The 15,778-nt window shown below is 39.7% G+C and overlaps 1 protein-coding gene and 1 long non-coding RNA gene across 6 annotated transcripts in view; one reads left to right on the top strand and one right to left on the bottom strand.

The window, feature by feature from the left end:
* Positions 1-15,778, bottom strand: part of LOC111774446 (uncharacterized) — a 127,961-nt gene that overhangs the window by 6,264 nt on the left and 105,919 nt on the right. For 2 of the 4 annotated variants that reach the window (XR_011440415.1, XR_011440417.1), the window contains 2 exons: positions 12,047-12,189; positions 217-318 (listed from right to left, as the gene is read on the bottom strand). The exons of 1 other annotated variant lie outside the window; for it this stretch is intronic. This is a non-coding gene — a long non-coding RNA (uncharacterized lncRNA). The remainder of the gene's footprint in view (positions 1-216; positions 319-12,046; positions 12,190-15,778) is intronic. One more of the 4 variants, XR_002809440.2, reaches the window with a different exon arrangement.
* MAML2 (mastermind like transcriptional coactivator 2) overlaps positions 1-15,778 on the top strand; it is a 334,486-nt gene that overhangs the window by 250,487 nt on the left and 68,221 nt on the right. The gene's annotated exons all lie outside the window — the stretch shown is intronic.

The following is a 15,778-nucleotide window of genomic DNA, read 5'->3' as shown; positions in this document are numbered from 1 at the left end:
TAATTCATTTTTTTCAGAGGAACAATCAAAAGCAAACTATGTTACACCCACTCCTTGGCCTCCTGTACTCCATATAGCATTATTTATTGAGCACTCTTGGTGTGCTTGGCATAACAGACAACAGAAAGGAAGTGAAGGCTCTTCCCTAAGGGTTTGCTGATTCAATTAGAAAGCCATTTACAAAGATAACTTGAAACCTCAGACACAGAAATCTACCTTTTATTCCAGTGTTAAAAATGACTTGAAATCTTTTTTCATATTGGGATGTTTGTCAGTACTCCTTCCATTCCTCTCACAGCATCCAGTGGGCTCTCCGTGCTTGATGCAGACAAAAAGATAGAACCCAAATGCAGTTGAAAAGGTGAATGACTGCAGATGGCCTTGAAACCACCATCATAATCTGCACAAAAAGTGGCCTGACCCTCAATCTTTCCTCCACATTGACCTCTCCAAGGATAGAGTCCATTCATCGAAGAAGGGAATCTTTAGGGACCATTCGCCTTGGTTTTTTTTTTTTGAGAGAGAGAAATTACGTTTTTCAGATGTCAGCTGTAACTCTTATGTGATCAAAAAGATTGCAAACAAGAGCTTTACAAACCAAACACAGTATTACAGTAGTTTCTGGATAACTCCATGAATTTGACAGGTACAGCATGTGCTTTCCCTCACACATTGTTATACTCTGAGAATGTAAGCTTATCCAAGACCACGTGGCTTTGATGGCACTGACTGGCTGAGTGGCCTCATGCAAGCCAGGTAACCACTCTGCCTCATTTTCCCCCAAATCAAAATGAAATCTTAGATGATGAGACCAAATGTGTGGTCCCCACACTTTATCTTTTAAGATTATATTTATAATAGGAGTGCTGACATAGATTTGCTGTATTTCATTTTCCTGTGTAAAGACATTAAAAGTTAAAACAACTACCACCTACTAGTACCATCGTTTCCTGAAAGAAAACACATTTTAGCATTGAAAAGTTGAGAAGAACACAGTAAGTGATCATCCTTTAAAGCAAATAAGTTTAGCTGTTTGATAAATTCACTGCATGAGCCTTATTTTTTTTTGGTCCCATTAGCAAATGAAAATTTCCTCGGGAATGGATACACCTCCACAGAACACCATTAGGCTTGATCTGCATGGCTCCTTCCAACTGTACCATTTTAAGCACTACTGGAACTTACAAATAAGTAAATAAATAAAATGTCAACTGGAGATGTATCACCTTCTACTTTGTTACAGTGGAAGCGTTAATGTTTTCCAGTGCCCAGCTAACTAGAATGTGGAAAGCGCTGCCAACCACTTTATACTACCTCCACCCAAAATAGTAGATCTGCTTCACTCCATTAAATTGTCACTGCTTTCGGCTGCAGTGACTCTTCTAATTAGGAGTGAATCTAGCAACAAGGAAATCAAAGAAAAAGAAATGGAGAAGATATCAAAGGGACAGGGGAATATAAAAGCAAAACAAAAGCCTTTTTGCAAGGCTAAATTGATGATTTTGCCCAAAATACAAAAGTAAAAGAAAGGATTTACAGCATGAAGAATGTAAAACAATTCAGTTAAATTATTCAGTATTGTTACAGTAGTGGTGCCGCAGCCCAAGTTTCATTGTATAAATTAAACACAGTTGGCCCTTCATATACATGGATTCCATATCCACAGATTCAACGAACCTGGATGGAAAGGCCTATGAAGGTTGCATCTATATTGAACATGTACATTATTCCCTCAACAATACAGTATAACAACCATGTACATAGGATTTACATTTTATTAGAGATGATTTAAAGTATACGGGAGGATGTGCACAGGTTATAAGCAAATACTATGCCATTTTATACAAGGGACTAGAGCATTGGCAGATTTCGGTATCTGCCAGGGATCCTGGAACCAATCCCCCGTGGAGTCCAAGGGATGACTGTACACAGTCTGTTCTCTGAGATTGTACTTGGTTTCCATGATAGCTTTTTTAAGTCCTCACAGATTGGAAATATAAATATGGAAATTTATGGTTATCAATATTTTGAGCCAAATTCTAAGAGAAGGGGTTTGGACTGAGGTCTAAAAGTGCTCAACTGAAATGGAGCCACCGAGAGACAAGTTTAGGCTTGGAGGCACATGTGAGAAGGTGACAAATAGAGTTTCTCACGTTGGGAGGCTTGTGGATTTCCCTTCTTGTTTCCTTTGGCCGTGCGAGGCAAGAGGCTGGCTTTGGCATTCATTGCTTTAAACGCACAATCACTTTGACATGAGATCTGATCCCTGGTTCCTTTCAGGGCTCATTTTGTAGTAAATCTGATTTTAGAATGAGGTAGGTCTTTTAGAAAATGGCCCTTTCCTTGAGAGAGATCTCTTTCAAGCTCATGAGACTCCACCCCTTCCTTTTCTTGCTTGCCGCATACCAGCCTGGCTGAGGAGGCAAAAATAGCTTAATTTATTTCAACTATGTAAATGCTCAAATTTACGGTTCAGTATTTCAGCAGTAGTATGAATCTTAGAGATATTTCTAATAAAATCATTACTCCCTTTTTACATATGTAAGAGAAATTCAGCGGCTTCTCCAACTTCATTCACTCGTCAGAACCCTGATGAGAACTGTGATCTGATTTCCAGGTCAACGTTGGACCCCTGTGATCAATTGCATCTCCCCATGAATCTCTAGAATTTGAGTATCAGCAGGTATACAGATAATTCTATGTATGAAACATGCAAAGGTCCATTGACTGATAAGCCCTTCAGATATACCCTGAAGCAAGTTTTTAAGGACAGAGAAATGTGGCCTAATTTATAACAAGATCTTTGTTTAGTAATTGGGTTAGGCAAGATCAATGCAAGTTGAAAATGGTGAATGCCAGGAAGAAATCAGAGGAATTCTGTAGCTACTTGAAACTTTCATTTTCTAAAAATTATGTCAAGATTAAACTAACTAAATATCTTTGTGTCCCCCCAAGTCTTACACTCCACCTAACTTGATTTTCTTTATTTTTTTAAGGTAATGTACGTTTTGAGGCTTTGTGGTGTATTTGGTTCAACAGCCAAGATAAATGAAAGGAGGACTCCTCCTTAAGGGTCTGCTGATGTAATTAGAGAAAGCCACCTTGAGGGGTGATTTTTCTATGGCTCTGACGAGTCTGATTGACTGCCTATCAAGACTACCGATCTTCAGAATGGCTAGTGGTGATATGTCATGTTGACCTCTTTTAATCTATCTCTGTACATTAGGCACATGCAGGATAGTCTAGGGTGGAAAAAGGAAATGGGGCCTTTGAGGTAATACAGATGGAAGAGATGAGGTTTGGTGACTGGGAAATTAAAAGGATGGGATATTATCCAGTGCACCCAAATATCCATGTTTTTTCAGCCCATCAGAACAAATGAGGTCACATAAGATCAAAACTGGAATCTCACAGGCTACAACCGTCCCACCCCACCTTCTCACCTGAGAATTCCAATCTTGTACAAAGTTACTCCTACACCCCAGGTATTTGGAAGTCCAAAATAAGTGGTTTATATGTTCTCTTGAATCAGTAGGACCAGCTACTCAATACAAGCTGCTGCCACTCTGAGCTACACTTGGGACCCCAGTGGCCTGCACTACCTAGAGCTACACAGCTCCACGGGCTGTGGATCCTAAAGAAATTCTAAGTTTAGTGCGATATCTCTTTCCCTTACCACAGAACTTTTTCCTTCCCAGATCACACACAGCCAAGATAGCTAGTTGAGGGCACTTCCAGGTACCAGTTGTCATGCTGGTAAAACCACACCCCTGTTGTTCTCTGGTTCTGTTGCTGAATCACTCTGTTTATACCAGGCTCTAAATATCTTCATAAAGAATTCTTTTTCCTCAGGAAGCTTCAGTCCCTCTCTACAACTTGGTTTCCATTGGTCTCTTCTACAATTTTGCATAGATGTCTGAATAACTGACATAAATTAGGCATATAGTTCAAGCCTCTACCCACCTTCTCCACCCAAGAGGCCTCTTAACCTTCATGTAAATTCCTAGAGAGAGGGCTCACCTATTTCCTCCTGGCAGGTGTATTCAAGTCTCAGCTACACAAGAGATGCTGAAGTAACAACAAATTAATCATTGAAGACAAACGTGAACAATAGAGAAAAGTCAAAGACTAATATAGTCAGTGCCCCTGAGGCTGAAATGAGATTTATCTGTTGTCTGCACTGAACATCTAGCCGTGTAGTTTCCTATGGTTGCAAAATGAATTTGGAAATCTGAATTAATCAAGAACCACTGATCTAAGCAATATGATTTTTCTCTCATTTTAGTGTACTTATGTCTTCTAAAGTGACAGGATTATTTATCTGGTATTTTCTGTGCTTGTTTCAATTAAAAATAGAAACATTTCAAATAGGTAATCACTTTAGGTTAAAAATAGGAGAGAAAGAAAAAGGAGAAAGAAGGAAAGAAACAGAGAGAGAGAGACAGAAGGAGAAAGAATCTCGCCTTTTGGATCTATAGTTCTCAAGCTGAAGTGCACATTTTTAAAAATGCCCAGGCCCACCCTGGACTAATTAAGTCAGAATCTCTTCAGATTGGGCCTGGTCATCTTTTTTTCTCTATGTATACGTGTATATTTTTAAAGCTTCCCCAGGAAATTCAACTATGCATCAGAGAATTACCGTTCTAGGGGAAGTACCAGGAGGGGGATGTTCGCAGACTTGCTTTACTGCCATCTTTGAAAAGTCAGACTTTCTTATGTAATACCGAAGAGAATCAACCTAGGTCAATTATTGTACTAGAGAAAGTCATCGGGGGAAATTATCTTCTTTCCAATGGCTGCATAAAGATTTCTTGTAAAACAGCTAATGTAACTGAGAATAAAACATTTCCTAAGTGAAGGGATATATGCATTATTATTATGACTCAGGATACTTAGATAATTAAGAAGTAGCACTTTTGTTGACATTTAAGTACATCAAGAAGAAAACTTGCTGAACCAGAAATGTCAATGAGTAAGAGGTTTTTAAAAAAATTGACTTTGGCAGGTATTTTCTTCACAAAACTATATCTTTCCTAGGAGAGAATTTTCAATTCATTTGGCTCTATTTATAAGCATGTTTGATTCCATCATCACCCTCAGACCAACAAAGCAGGAAAAAATGTTAAAATTCTGTACGGAGGTCAACAAGACCTTAAATCTGCAACTTGAAACCACAAGCTTGCAAAATATGGCATTTGAAGTTGTTCTTTGGGAATGTATAAGTAATATGGGTTTCAAATGAAAACTAAAACAAGACAGATAGTCGTGGATGTGCATTTTCATGTCTCTGTTCCAACATTCATAATAATGTAAAGTATCATATTCAAAGAATTCAGTAGATCCCAATAAATAATCATTTCCTCTTCTTTCTTGGATTTTCATAAGAAATCTTTGAGGCAATTTTGAGATTCTAAATCCTGTTTAGCAATGACAGATTTTAAAAACAAAATCCAAATGGGATATAATTTCCAGGAGAAGTGTTTCATTTGTTCAATCCTTACTCATCCTGCATAGAGTAAAGAGATCATGTGACAACTTTGGGTTTTAAAGGGTTGTAACTGACATAATAGACTTGCTTTCTGAAATAGAAACGTTACTGTTATCGGGCCTTGCTGTTGGCTGCAAGAAACACATTTGCTTCGATAGAAATGGCCCCTTGTTATTTCTTTAAATGCATGCTCTGTTATGTGGAAGAAGGCATTTTGAAAGGCAGTCCGTGTCTTGAAGAGTTGTTTTTAAAATAGTGTCAGGCTATACTGGACAGACAAGCATTGATGCTGAAGATGCTACCACCAGAGAAAAATGTATGCAAATGGAAGCTTACCAGCAGAAGAAAGAGTTCTGAAGGGCAAGGCTAGTGTGCCTGTTTAGGGAGGCAAGTTAGATGTCTGTGGTATGCTGCAAGGAACTCTGGGGAAGTCTGCCCATGTGTTTGTCATGTCTCCCCCCTGCCCAGAGCCCTCCGCTGGTTTCCCGTCTCACCAGGGATAAATGCTGAAGTCCTCAAAGGACTCTACAACATCTGACTATAAGATCACACGGATAGGAGCACACTGCACATGCTCACGCATGCACGCACACACACACACACACACACACACACACACTACACACCTCCTCCTGCGGCAGTTCCCACCACTCTCTTTGTTTCTCTATTCTCCAGCCACACTTGCCTTCCCAGAAGGCACCAAGTCCATGCCTGTCTCAGAGTCTGCTCTTTCAATTGCCTCTACCCTCCTCTATCTTCCTACTGGCTTTATTTTTCTCCATAGTTCTTATCACCTTTGGACACACTGTTTGATTTACTTGTGTTTTTGTTTATGTCCATCTGCCCTTGCTAGAATTTAAGCACTGTGAAAGCAGAGGGTTTTAGTTTTGTTCACTGTTGTCTTCCCAGTACCTCAAACAGTGTCTGGAGCTTAGTAAATGCTCAGTCAATGTTTGACGCACAAGTAAAGGCTTTTCATCTTACTCTTTATCTAATATCCATTCCTAGACATCTGGTCCCAGTGATTCCGTGGAATCTCGTCTCACTTTATGTCAACTTTTATCCAAGGAAACATCATCAGATCCATCATCAATAAAGAGAATGTAGTAAGTGTCTAAAGATAGGCGGCTCAGGGCTAAGTGTAATATGTCTTGTCCAGTCCTTCCACAACATCATATTCTCCTCGTGCTTCCCTTCTCCTTCCCTTGTCTTCACCATGAGCCACAGTGTAGCTGACGTTACTCAGTGACTGTGAAGCAGTGGGCAGGGAATCCTTTGTGGATGAAGACCTTGATCCGTTCCTCCTTCAGGAGCTGCTGTCCTTCCCTTGACAAAAATGAGGCTCTGCCTGTGCCCTCAGGATGGCAGTGTGTGCCAGCCCCAGTGAGTCATTCAGCACATGATGACACTGTTTATACACTCACACTCGTTGTCACCATTAATGAGAGGATCCTGCAGTGCTGGTGTCCTACCAGCAAGGTCAAGGCAGTGATAGGAAGAGTCAGATTTGGACATCAGCAGAGTAAGATACCCCCCTGCTCCCTGTGAGGTTGATTTCTGAAAACAAAACAAAACAAAACCCACTGTTTTGCTGCTAATTGAATTGCACAGCTCCCTGGGAGGGATAACTATGTGAGTCCTCGTCGCCACCACTTTCCTCTAAGGGCGTTTTCAATCTTCTTTCGAAGAGGTTGGGGAGGGAAGGGGGAGCAGGCCTAGGAGGCTAGGTGGGTCAAAGGCCAACCTAACCAAGCACAAAAGTAGGTAGAATGCTGGGAGGCCGCAGTGTCCCGACAGCACCAGCTGTGCCCTCAGTGTCTCCCAACACAAGGCAGACAGAGAGAGTAGCAGCAGCAGCTTCGCAATCAGACAGACTTTGGTTCAAATCCTGGCCTTTGCCAATCCCTAGCTGTGTGACTGTCATCAAAGTACCTAAACTGTGTATTTCATTATCTGTAAAATGAGAGTAATACCTACCACGCAAGATCCCTGTAAGGATTAAGTGATACCATTCATGTTAAGTATTTACCACAGTTACTGGCACATACAAGTTCACAGTAAAAGGCAACTCCCCAGAACCAGATAAGACCTGGATCATCCTTTATGAATATTGGAGAGATTTATAGAATGAATCATGATTCTTCTTGCTAGAGTCTCTATGTTGCCAACCCAAGGAACTTTGGGAAATTAACAGCTAAACTAAGGTTCTTTGCTCTATCTTGTTGTGTGTGTGTGTGTGTGTTTGTATGTGTATGTGAGAGAGAGTGAGAAACAGGGAGACAGAAAGAGGGAGACAAAAAGAGAGAGAGACAGAGAGCTGTATACCAAGCATGACACAGGAGATTATAAAAAAACAAACATGCTTTGCCTTGCGGTGCCGTGAGAACTAATATCAATTGTTAACTTGAGTGCATTAGAAGAACTTCTCTCTATTTCTTTATCTTGGCTTTAGAATAAATATTTGATAAAACCAGGGCAATTTTCTTAGTAACTTTTCTTGGGCCTTTTAAAACAAATGTATATAAGCATTTTTAAATCTATCAAACATGTATTCAGAACATTTTCCAACATTAAAAAGAAAAAAGATCAGTTTTGTTCAGATACTTTAGGTTCTGGAAATAAGCTATTTCCTGTCCACTTTGACACAAAAACATTCCTTTTAGCTTTTTAAGAATACAGTCCCTTGTTGAGATGTTGGCTTCCTGGTTTAGGGCCTGAATTCTTATCATTTCTAAACTCTTAATTTTTATTCAACACTTAGAATTCAAGCAAAATGACAGTGAGGGAGTTTGTAAAATATGAAACTCCTGGATGAAAAGAAAAAATCGATTGTTTCCAAGATTATAATAACAATAATAATTAAAACCAAACTGAAGATTTATTCTGTGCCAGGCACTATTCCAAACGCTTTACATTGTAAATTCATTTAATCCTCATGATAATTTTTTAGGGGAAGATACTATTCTCCTTCACATTTTAGGACACACTGAGGTGTGCAGGGGTTAGTTAACTTGCACAACATCGTGCAGTTAGTAAGTATATTCCACAGTCTGAATATATTGCCTTCTACAAATAGAATAGTAAATTTTGTTTCTCATGGAAAAGGAAAATGAGGCTTAGAGGGGCCCAGAGATTTGCCCATGGTACATAGCTAGTGAGGGCAGAGGAAGGACTCAAACTTAGGAAAATCTGAATCCAAAGCTTGGAGTCCTTATATATACACTTTACAACTGTTTTTCAATATTCAGACAAACCATCAGAACAATTTACATAAACATTTCATCAAACATTCCTTCTCATAGAGTTCGAAAGGACATTAGAAGTTCACTTGTCTAACCATCCACCCAATGTACACATCATTTTCTAGAACAGACTTGACCAATGGTTACCCAGCTTCTGCTTTCTCCATCCATCCCCCAGGAACACAGATGGTCCATTACTGAATCACCCTGCTGGTTGGAAGTTTTCTTATACTGAGCTGCTGTGCTGTGACCTAATTTTATGTGTTTCATAATTTGTGGAGTCCTTTGGTACTGAGCTGGCACTACATTGAATCATGTATCTTTAGGAAAATAGAGTTAGAAGTTGCTATACAATGGTGTCCCACAGCTAACCAATCATGAAGCTTGGAACCCTTAGGTAAAAGATGTCCTGGTCACCCTTGGCATATTGTACAGACATGAACTCATCTCACTTCTAAGCACACAGGCAGCATCTGAGCAGAACCAAAGCCCTTGGTTGAACTCTAGTCCAGCAGACATTGTATTAATAGGCAAAAAAAGAAATTTGGGACTAGATTTGGGTTTGGAATTTAGAGACTTTTGCTGGAATTAGAAACAATTCTAATCACATGAATTCAAATCAAATACAAAGAGATTCTCAAGTTGGAAGAACCTAATATATTTACAAGTGTTTATGTGTGTGTGTTTTTAATGAGCATTTACTGGGTAGTTATTTGAGAAACAGTGTAGCTCCATAAAAAGCCACAGGTTTTGCAGTTAGGCAGCCTTGGGCACAGATCCCAGCTTTGTCATTTTTGAGCTAGGTAAGCTGGGTAATTAATAACCTCTCTAAGACTTGGTTTTCTGATCTATAAATAGGAGCAATAATACATATTATAGGTAATAATGGGACCACTGTGATGGTTAAGAGGTATAATGTGTATAAAGTATGTAGCATACTCACTGGCACATAGTTAGCACTCAGTCCATGGTAGTTATTATTACAGTGGCTATTCATTCACTTACTCAAAAAGTAAAATTTATTGAGTTCCATATAGTAGAAGTATACATCCAAGCTTCATGCCCTAGGCACTGAAGGTACAGTACTAAAAAGATAGAGACAGCCCCTGACTTCCCAGAACTTGCAGTCTAGCTGGGAAAACAGATACTAAACAAGTAATAAAAATGAAGAATGAGTTATTAGAGGGGAAGCATAGCAAAGTATGGGGATGCAAAACTTTGTCTGAGGGTTAGGGAAGGGGTCCCTGAAGAAGATTATGAGCCCTGAGGGAAAAGTCGCAACAGACAGATGGGGGGTGGAGATGGGTGGACAGCATGTCCCAGGCAAGGGAACACATGGTACACACAAGGCCAAGAAGTGAGAGAGCAGGAATGCGTGGGGAAGCAAAGATCAGTAAAGTCCCAGAGAGATTGACAGACAGGTGGGAGCAGACTGAGACCAAATTGTGAAGGACCTTGTATAAGCCACATTAAAGAGTTTGTTTTGGTTTTATCCTAACATCAATGGAAGCCTTTGAAAGCTTTTATTGGGATGGCGGTGGGGGGGGGTGGGGGGCGGGCAACATAATCATATTCGGCTTTAGCATAATAAAGATGAGCAAGATTTCGTCCTTGGTATGGAGACAGTTATAATCTCATGGTGAAAGAGGTTCAAGGGGAGGAAAGGAGTCACAGTTAAAGAAGGTCCAGGAAGAAAAATGCTCTTAGGTACAAAGTTCTAGGTGAGGTTTTTTTTGTTTTTTTTTTTAAGATTGGCGCCTGAGCTAGCAACTGTTGCCAATCTTTTTTTTTTTCTGCTTTTTCTCCCCAAAGCCCCCCAGTACATAGTTGTATATATTTTAGTTGTGGGTCCTTCTAGTTGTGGCATGTGGGACGCCGCCTCAACGTGGCCTGATGAGCAGTGCCATGACCGCACCCAGGTTCTGAACCAGCAAAACCCTGGGCTGCCGAGGCAGAGTGCGCGAACTCAACCACTCGGCCACGCGGCGGCCTCTCTAGGTGAGATTTTTAAAACAGGGAGCAACCCCATCTAGCTGCTATGGCGTTTGAGACAGATCTTAAAATGGACACCCTTTGCGTTAGGAGAGCGGATGGTGGCGAGGGCACTCGCCTTCTTGGATACTCCAAGAAATAAGATCAGTGGCCATCCTCTTAAGGTGTCCCCAGCTTGTGTCAACTGGTTCTACATTTCCCTTCGTCCCACCATTCATATTTCAGAGCCCCTTTGAGAGAAAACTCTGCCACCCTTATGCAGCCCCTTTAACCCATGTTCTGCAAATTTCAAATTATTACCACGTGTTAGACCCTCCTCTGTTCTTCCGAGGTTGTTTCCAGCTGGATGTCTATGTCAGCTTAGAGCTTTGCAGAGCGCTTGCTATACACCCCCTCCAGCTGTGAACTTTTTACCTGTGCTTCACTGCAGTGTCTACATGATTATTGAGAAGTTAAAACAGTACAGGAAATACTACATCATCCCACTGGCATTACCAGTTAAATCGCCGAGTGTCTGGGCCTTATGAGGTTGAGCCATTTATTATAAATGCCACATCACAGTTGCAGCAACTTTCTGTTTCCTTTGAGTCATTCTATGTAACACACACCAAGGCAGAAAAGTACCCTGCTCCAACCCCTCCCGAACTTTTTATTTACTTTATCTTAATTGATTAACTATATGAAAAGAATGTCAAATCAGGAGAATTTTTTTAATACGATTACTAAAATAGTCATTTTCCTTTTAAGTAAACTTTTTCCTTTAAACATTGCCAAAACTTTTCTCTCACAACGTGATGGTTTCCTTTTTGTTATGAGACTTAGATTCAGTGAAGTCCTGTGCTGAATAGAGCTTTCACATTAAACATCTGATTCACCTTACTTGGAACATGGCAGGTTTTCAGTAAGCGTGTCTCACCCTGCTTTAAAGAGCCCTCTGTTCCCAGGGGTTAAATAACTGGTCAGGTTACACTTTAGATTTGTTGTTTTCAGTTAGAGTTATTGTTACTATGGGCGATCGGTTAGTCAATCAGAAAGTGTCCTTTGTGTGTAATTATGAAGCTGTGCTGCTCCTAAGCAACAGGAACCCCAGATAAAGTGAAAAGCAAAGGCTTTTGCTCATTGAGAATTACTAGAAAAAGGAGAGGGAAGTGGATTTTTCTTCATTTTCTTACACTTATATATATGGGGTATATTTTTATTGAGCAATGTTAATTTGATATTTCTTCCTAACACAGAGAAAAATTAGGAAATGGGGAAAAAGGAAGAGCAGGAAAAACAGAGAAAGGAAGGAAAGAAGGGAAGTTTTGTTTGAAATGTAAATTACCTGAAAATATTTCTTTTGAAATTCTGAATTACAAGTTTTTATACCTTTCATCTGTAAAGAAAGTGGCTTGTCTTTAGGATTTGTGGATTCTCTATTCTTTATTCATGCCATGACATCCAGATGTCAAAACTGGTGGTAGACACCTGTATTCCAAGAAAACAAATCTGGTTTCAGTTTTTTTGCTGCATTTGAACAACTGATGCACTTAGCAGGAAACTACATTTATCTTTTCAAACTTGCTTTCCACTTTTACATTTTCCTCTTCTGATGACATTGTTCAGAAAGAGGGACGTGTGTTAAATGGCTTTGCTGAGTCCAGCTCATTAAAACCAGCTGTCAGTCACCCTTCACATGCGCATCCTATCTGTGAACTTCTGTCCTTCACCCAACTGTTGAAATCACACCATCTCTTCATCCAGAAAATCCAGAGGGAAAGAACAATCCAAGCAGACAACTTCTTGTAATCTAAAGAACAGCTATCGATCCGCTTAAAACAAACTCAGAGCATTTCTAAGTGAATCCTTTATGTGAACACTTCCTTGGGAATTCAACAACCTAGCAGAGAAGTTCCTTAATGAGAAATTATGGAGCAAATAATTATTGTTCCAAAATCGACAGATACACAGGGCACAGTTGCCTCTTCATTTCAGTTCCTTTCATCTACGCATCTGTATATATTTCAGATCCAGAATAACCTGGGAATCAAGATGGCTGACTCCAGGTCAAACTTCTTGTGAGACCCACAAATCACTTTACTTCTTGGGGTCTCAGTTTCCCCTTCCATGACACTGAAAAATGCTACTTTAGACTATCCTCATGAAAAACGGATTATGATATTCAACAAACAGATATGGATTGTCCATTCTCTGAGCTACTGCTTTATCACAGTTTTGAAAGGAATAACTTGTTTGGATCCCAGACACAAGACTACCATCAGTAAACTAAAGCTTAGCAGCGATTGTAAAAGAGGTGATTTTATTTCCACAGAACCCTAATTTTCTCCCAGGGAGTAATAACATTGAATATGGCACTTCAGCCTTTAAAAAGAGGGCCTCAGCTTTAACGAATTGCAGCAAATTTATACTCATGAAAGAAGTGCGATGCCGTGTAATTTTCACTTAAATCCCCATTTTTTTCTCATTAGGTCTTTTCATTTAGATTGGGGCCTCTGTGCATGCACTAATGTTTCCCATTGAAATGTAAAATGGTTATCTGGGTGATTTTGTGCTGTGTAATAATGTAAATAGTGATATTTTCTAAATTAAATTAGGATATATGGTCTGAAAAGTCCAGATCGACTTACAGAGACACAGGGACAAAAATTTATAATTGAAGGGAGATATGCTAAATAGCACAAGAGCAGGTTCCAGATCTATTGAATTCTCTTTGGGATAATGGAATATCACTGGCTCATCGTAGTCTAAAGTGTACTAGCTTTCTCCAAAAATTTCAACTTCATGTTTTGTCTACTTATAATTGTGCCAGAAAATTTAGTCACACATTTATCTAATCATTGCCTCTATAAAAATGGCCATTATCATGACGGAATCATTTTACAGAACTATTTTAAACTTCAGCCTATAAAGTTCCTGCCTCACTTGACCACTTCAGCTCATTGCTTCAGCCATGGTGAAGACACCACATGAAGCTCTTTCCTTCCTCCATGCCTTTGTTCATGCTGTTCCCTCTGCCTGAAGTCCCCTCCGCCTTCCCTCCTGGCTTTATTCAACCCACTAGTCCCAGCTCATTGATCATCTCCTTCAGCAGGGTTCAATGTTAGGTCCCCATAACACCTTTTAGCATATTTCTCTTTGAGCCCTTATCACATTGATAATCCTGTCTCTCTCATGGAATTGTCAGAAGCCCTAGAGCTATCTATCCATCTTCAAGTCTTTAGTTACTAAGAGAACGTCTATCCCATGGTAAGCTCACAATAAATGTTTTTGAAATATATGAAAGGAGGTAGTCTTATCTATTTCTATGTTTTTACATAATGTGGACTTCTTTTTGCTTTTCTTGATCTTATAATTCACCATAAAGCGTATGCAGAGAACATGGAAGTAGAGGATTAGAAAATCTGGATCAGGGCCTGCAAAGAGACAAGCACTGAGCTAAAATCCAGATTGATTGTTTTCCTAATGTTGCTTTTTATTACCACGCAGCTTTCATCTTATGACCCAGTGCTATTATCAGGTATAAATTTAAAGTGATTTAAGAAATTTCATCATCTATTTTAGTCATAGTTTTGCAGAGTCACCATCTTGGGCACATGAATGTCTGTGACAAAGAGAGTCAAGTCGAGAGTCCCAATCTCCCACTTACTGACCTACTCTAGGTAAATTGCCTAGACTCTCTGTGCCCCAAGTTCCTCCTGTGAAATGCGATAGTCGTGTCTACTTCACAGTGTTGTAGGAAATACACGAATTCCTGTTCTGTAAAGGGCTTGACATGGGACTTGGCAGTAGGTCACACTATAAGTGGAATCTGGAACTTTTGGATGATAACTCAGTGGGGCAGGAAATAGTCTGGCAGCCAGGTGGGCAGAGTTCTACTAGAAAGAATTGAGTACTGCTTAAATCAAGTACCTCAAAGAGGCAATCTCGCCCGTGTTGAAAACTGCTTGGACTTATGGCCCCTCAATGCTTTCTGCTCTGGGGATAAGATGAAAGGTTCTCGTCTGAGGATGACTGCAGTGTTGGCCAGCATGCCCAGAGGCATGGCATCCCCAGCCCTCCCTACATCATCTTAAGCTTGGAATTAATCAGAAAAAAGAAAAACAGTATGTAATTTTGGTCCCAAGATCCACCCATTAAAGGCATGTGATACTACACCTCTGACCCTTACTTGAAACTTTACTGACTCTGACACAGATTTAAGATAGAATTTTTAGTGAATTTCCTGAAATGATTCCCCGCCGTGCAAATTAAAAGAGATTATGAAAGGACTACTAGAAGAAAGGATAACTTGCTTCGAAAAGTGTTAACTGCCTGATATTAAAACAGAGACCTGGAAAATTAGACACAGAACAGTATTACTGTCCAGTATGATAATGGATGTTCCTGAGAAACCACTCTGAGTCATGTAAAAAAAAAAAAAAAAACATGGCTAAGTCATGTTCAATATCATTCTTTTCCAAAGGAAGGGAAATATGAAATACACTTTAAGGAAGATTTCTGTTCAAAAGTTTTGATTTCAGTGGTCTGCGGAGTTTACTTATGTGGAACACCTCATCCTCTGCCAAAGCCAAATAAATGAAGTGTCGCCGTATTTAGAGAATAAGGAAAGTGGAACATTTGTTGTAATAATGTTAATCTTTTTTTTATACTTGTTAAGAACAACTATAAAGCTGGCTTTTTTTCCCCAAAAAGATTATGGAGGAGAAAGCTCAACTATACTGTGAGCTTCTTGAGGAACAGAAGCATTTTATTTTCGTTTACCAGGTCTAGATCAGGACCTGGCGCTCAGAGGTTGTTTGTTTCGGGATAGAGAAATGGATAGATGCTGGGGAGCATGATGCTCATGGATGTGTAACTGATTCTATGAATTACAAAAAGCCAAATCAAGTTCTAGTCTCACTTCTGCAACTATCGATTTGGGGCAAAGCTTTCACATCTCTGAGCTTCATTTCCCTCATCTGTAAAATGAAGAGGTTGGACTAGATAATTTTATAAAGCCCCTCCCAATTCCAAAAGCCTATGATTTTATAGAAAAAAAAATCAGCTATTTTATGCA

The sequence above is a fragment of the Equus caballus genome, chromosome 7, assembly GCF_041296265.1.
Source record: "Equus caballus isolate H_3958 breed thoroughbred chromosome 7, TB-T2T, whole genome shotgun sequence".
NCBI classification, from domain to species: Eukaryota; Metazoa; Chordata; class Mammalia; order Perissodactyla; family Equidae; genus Equus; species Equus caballus.
Note: the sequence above shows the minus strand (reverse complement) of the source record. Positions and strands in the feature narration are given on the sequence as shown.